This window comes from Prunus mume, linkage group LG4 (genome assembly GCF_029339155.1).
Source record: "Prunus mume cultivar Tortuosa linkage group LG4, ASM2933915v1, whole genome shotgun sequence".
Classification (NCBI taxonomy): Eukaryota; Viridiplantae; Streptophyta; class Magnoliopsida; order Rosales; family Rosaceae; genus Prunus; species Prunus mume.
The window spans coordinates 6,356,876-6,372,851 of record NC_142701.1 but is presented as its reverse complement, the minus strand read 5'-3'; the positions used below and the strand labels follow the sequence as shown (position 1 = coordinate 6,372,851).

The 15,976-nt window shown below is 37.8% G+C and overlaps 1 pseudogene; it reads right to left on the bottom strand.

The window, feature by feature from the left end:
- Positions 1-9,378: 9,378 nt before the first annotated feature.
- LOC148917780 (mitogen-activated protein kinase kinase kinase 20-like) lies at positions 9,379-10,414 on the bottom strand (annotated as a pseudogene).
- Positions 10,415-15,976: the final 5,562 nt, after the last annotated feature.

Here is a 15,976-nt window from a genome sequence, read left to right as displayed (position 1 = left end):
AACAGACAAAAACCTTCCTGCATCTCTTTTCATTTCAAACCACAAAAGAGTGAAAGGTCTATCTATGCCTATATGTAGCATGAATAGCTAGCTGGTCCTTATACAATCCATATACGTTTGAAAACCAATTAAATAAGGCTGCATTTAGATGGAGCTAGTTAAAATATTAAAAAGAAAACTATTAAAAATAAAATAAAATTAGATTGATATATGCAATCAATGATTTCAAACCCATTTTCCTTTAGTTTTGGCATACATGGATTATAATGTCAATCATTTCATCCAAATGGTCCGAAGAGCAATTCTGACAAGCATTATAAAAAGCAACAAATCGATACTTAATTAGAATACATATATGAAGATTTTAATGAGAGTGATCAAACTAATATCAAATTGATTTTTTTTTTTTCCTTTCTTTTGAAAGCAATGTCAAATTGATTTCGAAATGAGTGGAAAAAAGAATCGCACCATATGTCCCATGCACATGATATTTTATACCTAATTAATTCCCCCAGTTTGGTTTGTTTGCAAATAATACATTAGATTAGAAGCACATGGTACATGTGATATTCAGTCGTTTTGCAATTTGTATGTGACTCATTTATTCTTAAACGTGTTATTCTTCTACTGTGCAAGAAAGTACCCACTATACATATATAACGACGTTCATGGAAGTTTTGAAATATCACGCAACCAGTGCCGGAGAGCCCGGAGTGGTTCTGGCCCCCTTCATATTTTTATCTATCTTCTATTATACATTTCATGATAAAATACTTTCAATTGTTCATGTAAAAGGATCTATTTTCAATTTTGTCTTTAAATTTTTCCTTCACACAATTACGTAATTAACTCATTTTGGAGTTGTTTCATTCAAAATCAATGCGAGCTATTAAGTACCTTTTTGGTAAGAAAATGTAGACATTGCAGGCACTTCATCTAGTTACTGAAAACACCCAAAATCTCAAGCCTTAATCCTTTCTTTATACTCATTTTCTCTTAGCTCCCATGCCACAAGCCTATCATGCAAAGCATAGTAGTAACTTGATTCACCAAAGAAAACTCTCATGCCTAGCCTGTGCAACATCAATGGACCATCTCCAACTCCTCATTTAGCTGTTGGAAACATTAGCACAAAACACGAAGCCGCTGAAAGAAGAACAAAGTAGTCCCCTAAGACTTGCTTCTCCCTCGAGATGCTTTGGGCCTAGTTCTCTTTAACTCAAAAAAAGTGGCAACAAAGGCTTGATTCACCACTCTATAGCGGTCCAAGAATCAACAAGCCCGGACAAGCCTTCCGAAGGAAAAAGACCCCAACACGGGTTAAAAAAGTTTCTAAATTCAAAAGCTTTTTGAAAAAGTAGTTGTAGTTTTTCAGCTGTTATTTAGTAGCTTGGCATCAAAGTCTCCGATCAAACAACACTTCAATTAAATCCGACCGTTACAAGGAAAAACCATCATATAGAGAAACCCCACCGACTTTATTTTCTCCTCATAAAACCCCAAATTCACTTACTGTTCTTATACAATAAATCACCAACCCCACCCGCTGATTCTCAGAGCTAAATTTATTTTTAAAATTTAGAATCATTCTTTGCAAATTCAATTTGATTGTTCAGAGTATTTGTCCCACATTAAAAAAGTTAAGGGACTCATCATGAGTTATAAGGAATTCGAGTACTCCCCATATTGCCAATAATTTTGGGTGTGAAACTTAACTTCATTCATTGATGATATTTCTCCATTTTCTCACTCACACATCGCAATGCCAACAACTGTTTTTTTTTTTTTTTTTTTTTGGAACACATCCTCATCATGTTTGGACATGCCAAGCATACTTATTTTTCATTTTTTCAAAGGACTTGATGAAAGTTTTTCCCCTTTCTTTGTACGCCTCTTATTTTTCATTTTTCTTTAATATAAGCGATAGTCTAAACTATAAAGGAAGGGGAGTTGCTCACACATATAAACTACTAAGATGTCATAGGGTTCGAACTTGAGACCACTGGTTTGCAAATCAATGCCCTTTTTCACTAGGCTGCACCTCGTTGGCTAGTTTTACTTTCTTTTAAGTTTTAATGTCAGGATTTTTTTGTCAAAGTTAGGAAGAGGGAGGTACACTACTACGGAGATTTCACCATTTGCACGACGAAAGATTGCGCGACGAAGAATAATTCGTCGCGCAAAACATCCTGACGCGACAAAGAAAATATTCGTCGCGGCAATCCACTGAAAATTTGCGCGACCCAATTGGTTAGAAATGTTAGGCTATTGCGTGAAAGTTTTAAAATGATCGCAAAAATGGCGGAAGTATAATCAATGAGGGGGAAATTTTTGGTGCGAACATTTGCGCGAAGACATATCGTCGCTTAAGACAATATTGCGCGACGGTACATTAATTCGTCGCGCAAAACGGACACAACACACTAAGAGCGAGGATATTTTATTTTTGCGCCAAAATTACCTTTGGGATATTTTTGTTTGCGCGACGTAACTGTTCGTCGCTAACAGTTCCAAGTTTGAACGACGAATATATTGTTTTGCGCGACAATATTGCGCGATGAAAGGTTAGGGCGACGGAAAATACTAGCGACGCGCAAAAGTTAGATGTCGTCAGTCATAGCGCGACGAAAAAGGGTTTGCGCGACGGACTGTTTGGTTTTTTGGAAAGTTTGCGCGACGAACTTATATATTCGTCGCGCAAAGTCCTCCTTCTTCATATTAGAATCGTTGCAGAGGCGAATGCACTTTGTAAAACAAAGCATTCTGTGCTTCTCTCAAGAAGCCTCTCTGCCCTGGAAGTACTTGAATACATTTATAATGGGTAAGTAATTTTAACGTCATTAGTTTAAAAGTATTAATTTAAGTTCGTACAAGGTTTTTTATTTTGTTTTCGTTAGAAGCATATTTGTCTCAAATGAACCCTAGCGATTGGTGGAGAACTAGTTGAGGCCACAAAGTATTTTACTTTTATATATTAATAATGCAATTTGTTATGTTTAAAATTTTCTTGTGAAGTTATATTTATATTATGTTGTTAAATTGTAATGTACGAAGTTAATTGACCAGAGGGATTAAATTCGTTCTTTATATTTTTATGTTTAGTAACACTTAGTTTCTTTGAACAAAAAGACTTAGTTGGATTCGTGCATGTATGCGTAATGCATGACTGCGGTCCATAATGCTCTGAATTGATTATTTGGACAGTTTGGTAATGCATAGTGTTGTCACGTATGATCTATGGGGATTAGGTTTCGATGTGGATATTTTGTCATCTCGTACGTGGGTTTAGGTATTTATACCTAACCTCAAGAACTGTAAGAAAATTCATCCACGTATCTAATCTCATGTAGTCGTAGGTGGGCAGGAGTATGCATTTCGAATGGGATAGGACCTTACCGGGGCATAAGGTGACATTATAACTTCGTATGAAGTTTTCTTCAGCGATTGTTGTGTTGTGATTCTATTTCAGGAATTATGGATAAAGGTGGATACAAACCCAACAGATGCAGATTTAATACTTGGATGGAATCGAGAATTTTATTGAGTTTGCAAAGACACAACCCGGTGCAACTAGAATCCGTTGTCCTTGTAGGAGGTGCAACAACACGTTATGGGAGACAATTGAAAATGTTGGATTTCATTTAGTAAGGAATGGAATGATTGAGACATATAGCATTTGGAACCTTCACGGGGAACAATTAGAGCATGCTTCGCCCATTCAAATGTCACAAGAGTGGACAATGTTCAACCTATTATGGATGCTAATGATCAAGTCATGGATATTAGGATGTTTTTCCATTTGCAATTACTCAACATGAATCAAGAAGAGCAAGATGATGTGCCTACACCAATAGACAGTGCGGAGTTTGAACAATATGAAAAATTGTTAAAAAATGTCATCTAAGAGTTATACCCAACTGCGAGAGCTTTTCCGCCTTGTCAGCCTGTAATTAGCACGTAAAGTATCACGTATGTCGAACTGTGTTTTGAATACTTTTGGGGTTTTCAAGAGAATGCTTCCGACGGACAATTGTTTGCCGAAACACCATAAATTCAGGAGCACGTGTTTTGAATGGTCTTGGAGCATGAAAAACAATTGCATAGTTATTCTACAAAGAGCATGAATCGTTGGATACATGTCTTATATGGCAATGAGTCGAGATTCAAGATGACATCTCAGAATCAAGGACGACTAAGATCCCACAAAAAGTCACCTTCCTTTCATCGTTATTTCCCCTAAGAAACCTAGGTTGCAGCGATTGTATATGTGAAGAAGCTATCAATCATGAGATGACATAAGGCAGAAATAAAAGTAGAAGTAAACGATAAAGAAGCAGAGGAATTGCAGGCGTATCATGGAGTGAACATGGGTAAGAGTTCGATCGAAGCTGATCGGAAGATGTTAGATTGGGACTTGCCACTGACGGATCCATGGGGTTCTAAACCCATAACACGGTTTTGTCGTAGGCCCATGAAATTATGCTGTTGGAAATCGTCTAATGAAAAAAGGATGTGCCGTGTTTATAGGTCTGTCCAGCATGAGGCAGAGGTGCTCATCATGTTTAACTTAAGGGCTGCCCTTCTGTTGATTGAGTGCTATGGTGGACAAACGGTGTTCACCGCCGATAAATCAATGGGAAGATGTTCTTTGCGGGCAATTTGTGGATCTTGGATTTCATATGCCTCTGGTTTCGGATGGAGCACAAAAGGTTGATCATCTGATGCAAGAAATGAACGGTTGTGGATTGGTCCGGAGATGGTTGCTGACCATGGTTAGGTGAAAAGTATACCAAGAGTTCACGGGATTTAAACTTGAATGGGGTGATGAGATATTGGACCAGTTAACCGTGATTATGTTCACTGCGATTTGACCCCCTATGAGCTCCCAACATTCTGAAACTAAAATGTGAGGCACAATCTAGATGTGATGCATGTTGAGTGTATTCCACACATTGGTGGCAATTCTAGATATTTCGGATTGGAAGACAAAGGACACGATCAAAGCTTGTCTTGATTTGGAAAGAATGGGCATCGAAGGGGTTTATGGATGTAGGGACAATGATCTGTCCCCAGAAGCTTTGCTATGAAACAATGTTTCTAAAGTTTGTATCAGCCCTCTGCAATTTCCCGATGGGTATGTTCTAATATCGGTTGCATTGAATGCTTGAGAAATGCTTACCGGGAGAGCCCCCATGGGATAACGACTTCATGTTGGTATTCGACACCTATTGCCGGAAGATGTAGTGAAGCCAATCATTTTGTTGTCCAGATTTTTTTCCCAACTAACGAAAAACTTTGCGAAAAACGGACTGTTTCAGTTGCGCCATGACATTGTCCAAGTCCTATGCAAGTTTGAGATGATATTTCCAGCTTTCTTCACAAGTATGATGCACATGGGATGGTTCACTTGCCAAAGAGGCATCTGCTTGCTGGTCCTTCAACTATCGCTGGATGTAAATAGAAAGGTATATAATCCTTATCGTTTGTGTATGCATCATTATCACATGAATTTGTATCATAATTTTGGCAGCTTCACGGAGAGCTGATACGCAAGTGGCCCGGGATAACTTTGAGGTTCAAGCAGTGAAGAAGTGACTCTGCTTTGAATGTATTTGAAAGATGATCAGACGGTTTTCAAGTTTGTAAGGACGTATGAGAAATGAAAACTCTACAAAATTTCTGTGTAATGATCCTAATTTCGATGTCATTTTCTAGAAATGACATAGGTAATTGTTCTGCTGAACAATTACTGAGATCATGGGATACTCATGAAGAGATGATGAAAAATCCATCACATTTGGTTGCCCAGAAACACCGTGAATTGGGTTTTTGATTCTATAAGTCATTGTTTGTTATTTGAAATATAAATTGTAGTTTTTAATTTTGTCAAACTAACATATGAATGGTTTCTGTATAATATTAGGTGAATAAGTTGAAATTATCGAATCTCCCTCTCTCTCTCTCTGACAAACAGTCAAATCTTGATTCGGAAACTAAGAATTGCACTAGTCTCGGTGTAATGTCAAAAATTTTGGGCTTCAAACAATGATCAAGTTGTGTACGAAAACAGCATGTCCTGTGGAGAAGTACAAGGACATGGCTGCAGCAATCTGGCAAACAAATATCGATACCAAGTGAGAAGTATGCACAACAGAAAAAATCGAGGCTTACTGGTTCCTCTGAGAACATGAACAACTCAGTATGATCTTATATTGGCAAACATGGCACCTTTTCCATTATAATCAGCGCCTTGAGCCAATTGTTCTCCCAAAAATATCCTCTCTCCAGCGTCTATACCACCCCAACTGACAAACGTGGACAATGTGACTTTAGACGATCTCATTAATTACACTTAGATACAATGTTCAAGAGATATTCAATATACAAGGAGTATCTTCAATCGAAATACCGTTCATATATTGTCGGTGATCTTCCGGATATTTGTTTAAGGTGATGCTAACGACGATATGCAGTTATAGAGGAGTTGGGAGAGAAAGTGATGACGATCGCTATGCCACGAAAGTCCTTTATAGTTCAGATGCATGAAATGAATTTTTTTTGTAATTCTTATGTACCCCTGTTCACCCCATTCTGTGATATGCAGTTCTTGATACTAACCAATGTACTTGGTCCCATCATCACAACCAACATGCAGTGAACACCATGGTCTAGGCTCGTAAAATTCCCGTAGACACCACTTTGTAAATAGAATTGGATATCCAAGAACCACTTTGTAGCATCAAAGTTTAAATTTATTTTGGCAACAGAAACTGGTTGCTGAGAAACAGTGGTAAGAAGAGCCATATTTCACTGAATACAGGAACAATCTTCATACCCAGTTATCCTGGCTGCAATGGTGGCTCAAATCAAAAGAAAATAGAATAAATGATACTTGGTGTTGCATGTACCATTAACACCGTTGTAGGGGTATGAATAACTTCAGCTTAATCCCATGATTTTGTTGGAATGAACCTTGAAAGGCATCGTCCATCTAGCGCACCTTCACAACCTTGGTCTTCTCCACTTGTATCACAATCTACCAACTCTTGCTCGGACAAAGAGATCAATTTACCAGTGGTAAGCGGAGTAATTCCTTCCGTGGCTGCCACTGCGGAAAAAGCCCAACAACATATATATATTTCTGTATTTATGATTGCAATTAACGAGTAGTTCAGAATATTCACATAGGGTTAACAGTTTAATAAGCTGTAAAAGAAGACTCATCCAGTGTTTCTTTAAAATAATAAACTTAGCTAGACGCTTAATTACCACATTGGCCTTGGTCCCGCTTGATCTAGGAATGTTACAGCTCCTTTCTTTCTCCAGTCCGATCTCGAAGCAAACGTATTTGACTGCTGCTGTAAACTAGTTTTCGTATTTGAGAAAATGAAGTATTTCTTTGTGGATACATTCATGTATAACATAAGATTATGTGATGTCCCTTGAATCGAATTACATTTCTATAGGGTCAAGAACCGCTTTGAAAAAAATTCTTCATTTGTAAGGTCTGCAATTGATGCTCAATTTGTAAGATTTCTTCGCATCCTTATTGGAAGATTCGATAAATGGTACGTCTTTCTATTAAATATCATTGAATCGCTTCTCGTTATATACGGGCCATAACGGGTTTAGCAAGTCATGGGTTTGCTCATATCTCCCACCCATTGATGCATCTTGGAGACTGCAAAAAGTGGCTTCACAAGACCAAGCACCCGTCAAGAGGATCAAGCCGAAACATATAGATATAATTTGCACAGCTGGTTGTTAATCAATTCCATTGAAGCTAGTGCTAGTGGCAAAGCAGCTAGGATTTGATAAGGTAAATGAATCAATGAGCAGGTGTACTGAAATACTAGACTGCTCTGCAGTACTTTAATTATATAGAGAACATAATGGCCTTTCTTTACATCTTTGTGTCGTGCCGTACAAATTAATCTGCTATTATGATGTTGACTTGCAAGATTTATAGCTCTTTTGATGCCACGGTAAGTTACTTGCTAAACGCCTAAACTATGAGGACTCTAATACCTAGCTATTCAGTGCTATTCTCACAATTTTTGTCCCCACTTATTAAAAACAAGAAATAAAGAAAATTGTAAAGTTTAGATACGTGGTGCTACACCTAGCTAGCATGTTTGTTGCACTTCTCAAATTTTGATGTTGGTGTGTTTCTCATGTTTGTTTTTAATATGACTAATTTTTTTGCTTTAGTACTTGTTGGCTATATATATGCAGAAGCTGGATCGTAAGCATGTAACTTGCATATTATTTTCATGTGGTTGCAGGGACGAGCTCAGGTGGCCTTCTAGCGGCCATGCTTACTACCCCATATGAAAATAATCGTCCCTTGTATGCTGTTGAAGATATCATTCCTTTTTATCTCGAACACTGCCCTACAATCTTCCCCCAATTCAGGTACAGTTGATTGTTGACAGAGAGACCACATTGTTGTACTATGTACCTTTCGTATGCATATCATATTCCTTGCATCGTGAGTTCGCACATTATTTGAAACTTTTAAGAGGACCCAAACAAAAGCAATCTTGATGATGAGAGAGCTGTTGGACAAGGAATGTTGTATGCATACGAAAGGTACATAGTACGACAATGCGGTCTCCTTGTCAACAAGTAACTGTACCTAGTAACTGTACGACAATGGTTTCTCAGACTCTCTCTCTCTTTCCTTTGTGTTGCTACAGAAGTGAATGTTTAATGTGATAATGTTGACAAACTGAGTAAAATCTTATATGCTTTATTTGTTTTTTGTTTTTTTCAAAACTCCATTGCTAGAAGTTTAATTTGTGCGTATAAGTTTTCGAATTCCACTAGTCTCTCCTGCATCAAATTTCATTGTCCTGCTTCATGTAGTCAATGATCAGTTAACCACCAGAAGAGAAGGACACTGCAGCAATTGGAAAACCAGAGAATCCCAGTAGAAGTAGCACAACAAAAAAAATCACAAAATTTCTCTGAGCCAAGCTATATACATTCATAACCACATGAAATAGAAGACTCGCTATCACCAGTCAAATCATTATAGATATCCATTTATGTTCTAAAATATCATCAGTCCCCAACAAATCATATCCTTCATCCAATTATTCTTCCAAAATATCATCTTAAAGGCATAATAGAAATGGAAGTGAAGCTATTTTAAAGGCATAATAGACAGCTTGCCTCAGTTGCTGTAATATTACTATATTGAGACCATTAAAAGTACACAGATATTTCGATAAAAACTTGAATTATATGTTTGTACACTTTTATGGTTACAGATTTGACATGATTGATTTGAATTGATTCATATTACAAACAAAAAAGGAATACAACAACAAACAACCTAGCTGGAATACCGAAATCCGGCAGGGAAGGATGCTTTCATTGTACAATGGCAGAGTTTGCATGGTAATCTGAGCTCGGTTTGAAGCAACATACACCAGATGCGTAGCCCAAAAAAGAGTTAACCAGCTTCACCTTGGTATGACCCTCTTTTGATGATTGTGGCTGCGCTACGAATGGACGAGACAAGAGACTTTCCGCTGTTAATCTTTCCCTGCCGTTTATCGCAAGGCAACTCTTGAGAAAATCCATGGCCACATCTGAGATTCCAGTCGGAATTTTGCAAGTACGTAGATGATCAAACATCAACACGTCAGGGAGATTGTTTGGATTGTAACCAGGCTTCAAATTCCAGGGCGACTTGCCGGTTAGCATCTCAAACACAATACAACCTAGAGACCAAATATCAGAGGACTGATCTTGTTTGTTATTAATAAAAGCCTCTGGGGACAGATACCTAGGCGTGCCTCTCCATCGACTGTAATTCACCTTGGTTTTCTTAGCGAGTCCAAAATCTGCAATCTTGGCTACAAAACTAGTACCACCAGAACTAGTTGTTGTGGTAGGCACAAGCAAAATGTTGTCCGGCTTCAAATCGCAGTGAACATAGTCACACTTGTGAATATGTTGAATCCCTTCAAGAATTGACCTTGTGTATCTTCTAACATCATATTCGGGTAATTTATGACCTTTGGATTTATGTATGAGACCATCTAGGGTTCCTCCGGAAGCAAATTCTAACAACAAGTTGTAGACCATGTCACCCTTGTCTGTGGCCGTGGTCTCTTCACCCAAGCGCTCGATAATGAAAGGGCAACCCTTGATCTCAAGGAGAACGTCTGACTCATGTTTAATGGACTCAGAAGCAGAGACCTTCGCTGATTTCACCGCCATCATTTCTCGCAAATTGAGCATACGGCGGCTATGCTTCATCCTTTGTTGGTTTCCTGGGAGTAGCAAGAAAAACATAACCATAGCTTCCTTTTCCAATCAACTTCCCTCTCAACCAGTGCACTCCATGACTGCACATGCTGTGCTTTTCTCCGTCTAATTTTTCTTCTACCTTTCTTTTCATTATTCTTCTTCACTCAGTAGTTCTTTGTTTTCTCCACAAGGAAATAAGCTTGTCTTTCTGACAGAATTAGCGGCTGCTTGATTGTGCTCTGTAATGCTTTATAGTTTACTCTAGGGCATTGGAAGATGCATCGAATGTGTGGTTTAGGGTATAAAGTCGGTCAGGTTTAATTGATGCTTATCAGGTTTTCATTTGGGACGTGAAGACCAAGCTACTAGCTAACCAATAACATAATTTCCAGATTGGTTTATCATTTTTTCTTTCTTATCTTTTTGTTAAATTTTAGAAACTTCATTTACCTATAACTTAGGAAAGAGTAAGGACTTGTCGCTTGGAAAGATCCTAATCTTGACCAAACAAATTTTTACATTTTAATTTGGAGATGGCGTTAATATGGTAATTATCTAAAAACCATTTTTTTCATATTTCAATATATCTCGCAAGATTTGGATTTCATGTCTTTTCAATGCTAGGATTTATTTTCTTCAAAACCTAGTTTTCTTCTCCATTTTATAGAAAATTTGGCATAAGTCCAATTCTTATGAGAGATGTTGGGTGAAATCATGTAGAAGTTGTTATTGATTTAAGTCTTTTGACTTTTACCAAAGCCGACAATATCGTGTACTTACTGCTACCAATAAGGGATGATCTCCATCTCCAATCACATTGGCAAACTCATAAGGATCAAATCCAATATCGCCTAAATCATTATCATCCATCCCTACTTCTTCAGAAACAAAACTCACTTTGCTCATCTTCTTCCACATTTCTACTAGCATTAGTAGTCCATTCCCAAGGTTCTCCATGCCATGTCCAAATCTTATAGCTTTGGTCAATTCCATTAAAGTATAAGTAGTCCCTTATAATTCCAACTCCAAACAATCAAATATTCCCACATTTAACACATGGACAACGAATATGAGTTGTATTTTCAAGATTTTCTATAGCAAAATTCAAAGATCCTTCCACACCTAACTCATATGCCTTTGATCTTCTATCCGCATGGATCCATGACTTATCCATCTCACACACTATAAAATCACACATATGATAAAGTGAAAAGACCAGCAAACAATACTATATTGACAGAGAAGAGAACAAAGTGGAAAAAAATTAAAAAAATTCCACCAGAATCAGACGACGGTTTTTACAAAATAATAGTCGCGTAACATAGATTAAGACGACGGCATGTCTATTTACCATCGTCTTTAAGCAACTAACAAGATATTTGTTAAGGTTAGGGTCGACCGCGGTAGTAAATAAAAAGCCAACGTATAATAAAAATTTTGACGACGGTTGGTCCCACCAACCATTGTCGTGGCTTACAAAAAACCAAAGCCTAATTCTTCCATCTCCGTTCTTTTTCAAAGAACCCTTAACAAAATGCAAACATTAAAACATAAAAGAACCCATATATAGCTCCCGTCAAGAACCCATAGCTCTCAAAACATAAAAGAACCCGTATTAAGAAACCAAAGCTGAGAGAATATACAAACTAACAGAATATTTAGAGAGATATGAGAGAATATATGTACAAACTAATAAGAGAATATTGAGAGAGAGCTGAGAGAATATACGTACATGGATATTGAGAGAGCTGAGAGAAAATATCAAATGCTTGAGAGAGCTCAGAGAATATACCCAATGCTTTGAGAGAGAGCGAAAACTTTAAGACAAATTTACGTTGAAGAGAGAGAATGAAATACTTTAGGGTTAAAGGAAAATTCTGAAAATTTTAGATCCCGGTCAAAAATTTCAAAGGACCGCGTTTATTAAAGACGACGGTAAATACAACCCAATCGTCGTTGTATTTCAGACTTACAAAGGCGGTTATGTTACACCGACGCCGTTGTAAAGCATTTTGACTTCGCCCATACAAAAACCGCGTCTAAAGTATTCAATAATTAGATTTGCTTTATGCTTCCTAGGGATTCAACGCCGCGAATTTGCCAAAAAGTGAGAGAGAAACCGGCGTCGTTTCAATAAAACCTAAACCCTAAACCCTAAACCCTAAATTTTACAATAATTATAAAAAAATACACAAGTATGAGTAAAATGAACCGAAAATTGTTACAGACTCCTTACAACAATGCCTTCTATATAAGTAGGCTAATATCCATATTAAATATGTTTGAATTTTATGACCACCAATAGATCACATAAACCTTATGGTTATGTTATGGAAAGTATATGACTATTGTGCTTTGTCTCTAAATCCTTTTGACTTTTGTTATCACTTCTAATTTTGAAATCTAACATTTAAATTTTCAGGCATGTAGGGGGGATATATTGCCTCAATGAGTGCATAGAATTTGTCGGTTTAATTTTTGGATTTTTTTAATATATTTTGAATATTAGTAAATAAATACAAATTAAAAGATTTTAAAAATTAAAATTTTTAAACATTTAGGGGAGATAAAATCTTTCAATGAGTGCATGGTAGTTGTCAGTTTATTCTATGGAATTTGTTTTGAAATTATTATGAATATTAGGAATAAAATATAAAAGTGATACAAAAATTAAATGACAAATGTACATAACCGACGATGCATCCGTTTACAACGATGGTACATAACACATAACGCCGTCCTAGAAACATTAGACATTGTAATGTACTCCCCGTCATCGTTAGTATGTTACTACGTCAACCTTTTCTTAATAACCGACGTAAGTAGAATTTACACCGTCGATTATTATGTTAATGAGGACGTTGTTTAGATATACAACGTCACGTTTTACCTTGTAACCGACGTTGTACTCTTTTAACACATCCTCTCTGTTGTACTAACAGACGTTGTATGTTTATATTAACCTTCGTGTACATAAACCTTACATGACGTTTTTGAGAAATGCAATCGATGTTTTCTTTCCCTCTACTTCAAGACGGCGGTTGTTCATAGATATGAGACGTGTAAATAAGAATGAGACGTCGGTTTTTGGAATTTAATTTAAATTTTTATGATATATTTTCATTTTATTTCATTTAACGACATAAATATTTTATCCAAAAAAAAACTAGAAACAAAAATATATTTCATTTGATTTTTTTGATGAATGTTCAATTAATTACCAAAAATATGTTTATATACATTATAAAAAATTAAAATAAACCTAAATATTTTAATAATAAATTATATCACTTATTGTTCTGTAATTGCTTGTTCACGAATTCTGCCTATTCCAGCCTGACTTCACAATAAGTTCTTGAGTATACACAACTGTTTCCTTTTTCTTGTTAAACTGCAAATAAAGAACAAAAATCGACATGTTATAAATATTAAAATGACGGTTTTAAAGGAAAACGTTGTGGTATTAAAACAAAGAAATTATATCTTAAATTTTACTTCTTCTCAATGCTATGCCTGGATCATGAATTATATCTCTCATGAAACGCATCATGTAATTGCGACACTCTACATTTGTTGGTTGTCTAGGAGTGCCTTGTAGATTTTTCCATATGGGTGATTTACGTGATGATTGTTTGCCTGTGTGAGAGTTATACATTTTGATTGAACTGTTTCAAGAAAACAAAAAGTGTTAATGACAAAACTAAAAATCAGCATTAAAAAATATTAACCGTCGTGGTAAATAAGTGAAGACGACGGTTTGTTAAAACAAATGACATCGTATTTTAGTTGAAACGGCGGAAAATAAGAACTGTCGTTGTGTATCATTCTAACGTCGGTGATGAAGAAAAACGACGTATAACCAAAATTGTTTTTAAATTTTAAAGTTGAACATAAAAAATTAAAACGTCCTAAAATGAAAAACACAAACGACGTGATATTTCAATTAAGACGACGGTTTCGAAAAAATACTGAGTTGTAAATGATTTTAAACATGTCGGTTATAATATATCATCGTTGTATTTTCACTACAACGTCGGTATTTGAAAAATCCGTCGTATCATTCAAATGCATAAATAAAAAATCTTACTTTTTCGTTAATATACTTACGTATTCACTATATTTCTCATGTCCTCGTCAACAGAGCGGTTTGGCAATGAATCCATGTAATAGACACTCTCATTAGCTGGTCTCACAATTATTAACACCCAATGACCCCTACACAAAATGATCCATATATATTCAATATACTACAAAAAAAAATATTACAAGGGACCAAGTATAGAAGGGGACTAACCCTGGATTATAAGGCAAGTAAAATTGATCCCCATATGCGTTTTTCAGGCGTTCTGAGAGATGTTTTGAATGGTGTAACACCCCGACTCCAAATTTATCCCATGTTTTAATTAATTTGAGTGGAATTACAAATTTACCCTCGGGATAGGGGTAATTTGGTCATTTCTTATCCGGAAGGAATTTGGGAATTTCGGCTATACTGTTGCGTAGAGCACAGTGAGATGAGTCCGTAGACATGAAGTGGGCTTGAATCGGAGTTGTAACGAGAGAGTTACGATCGAATGAAACTCAGTGGCATAATCATAATTATTTGAAAAAGGGATTTTTGATAAAAAGTCAAAAATGCCCTCGGCTCTCTCTCTCCTCGCGACAGCCGCCGCTTTCTTCCTTGTAACCCGCCACCGCCACGGATGCGACGGGATCGGTGCCAAAGGATCGCTCAACCCGCGCCACGACCCGACCTTCCCGATAGCACCGCCACTCCACCGGCCGAAAAAGGTGATTTTCAGGCCGGCTCACTCGATTTTCGGCCGCTTCGCCGCCGTCCGCCACCATTTCAAGAACCGCGTGTTGACAGACTCCGTGACGTGGCCGGGTGCGCCCCGATGTATGAGGGGAGATATGTGATTGTTTTGAGGTCGCACATGTCGTATGAGTAGCCGGCGAAAGGATGCACTCCCATACGTGGCCGGGTGGGACCCGACGATGAGGGGAGATATGTGATTGTTTTGAGGTCGACGTGTCGTAAGAGTAGTCGGCGTGTTGACGCACTACATACGTGGCCGGTGCGTCCCGACGATGAAGGAGATATGTGCTTATGTTGAGGTCACACGCCGCCGCTGGAGTAGCCGACGCAGTTGACAGACCCTACACGTGGTCGGGTGCATCCCGACGATGAGGGAGATATATGATTATGTTGAGGTCACACGTGTCATAGTAGTAGCCAGCGTGTTGATGCACTCCTATACGCGGGCCGGTGCATCCCGACGTAAGAAGGGAGATATGTGATTATGTTGAGGTCACAAGTGTCGCGTAGAGTAGCCAACGCAGTTGATACCCCATTCGTGGCCGGGTGCGGCCCTCACGTATGAGGGGAGATATGTGATTGTTTTGAGGTTGCACGGTCGAGGAGTAGCCGGCGTGTTGATGCACCCTACACGTGGCTAGGTGCGCCCCGGCGTATGAGGGGAGATATGTGATTATGTTGAGGTCACACGACGTTAGAGTAGCCGGCATGTTGATGCAGACTCCCATACGCGGGCCGGGTGCGCCCCGACGATGAAGGAGATATGTGATTGTGTTGAGGTCACACGGTCGCTGGAGTAGCCTCGCTGTTGATGCACTCTACACGTGACTTTGGATATTCTGCGTATAGGGGGTTTTGGTGAGTTATGACTTAAAGCAAAAGGGTTTCAAAGAA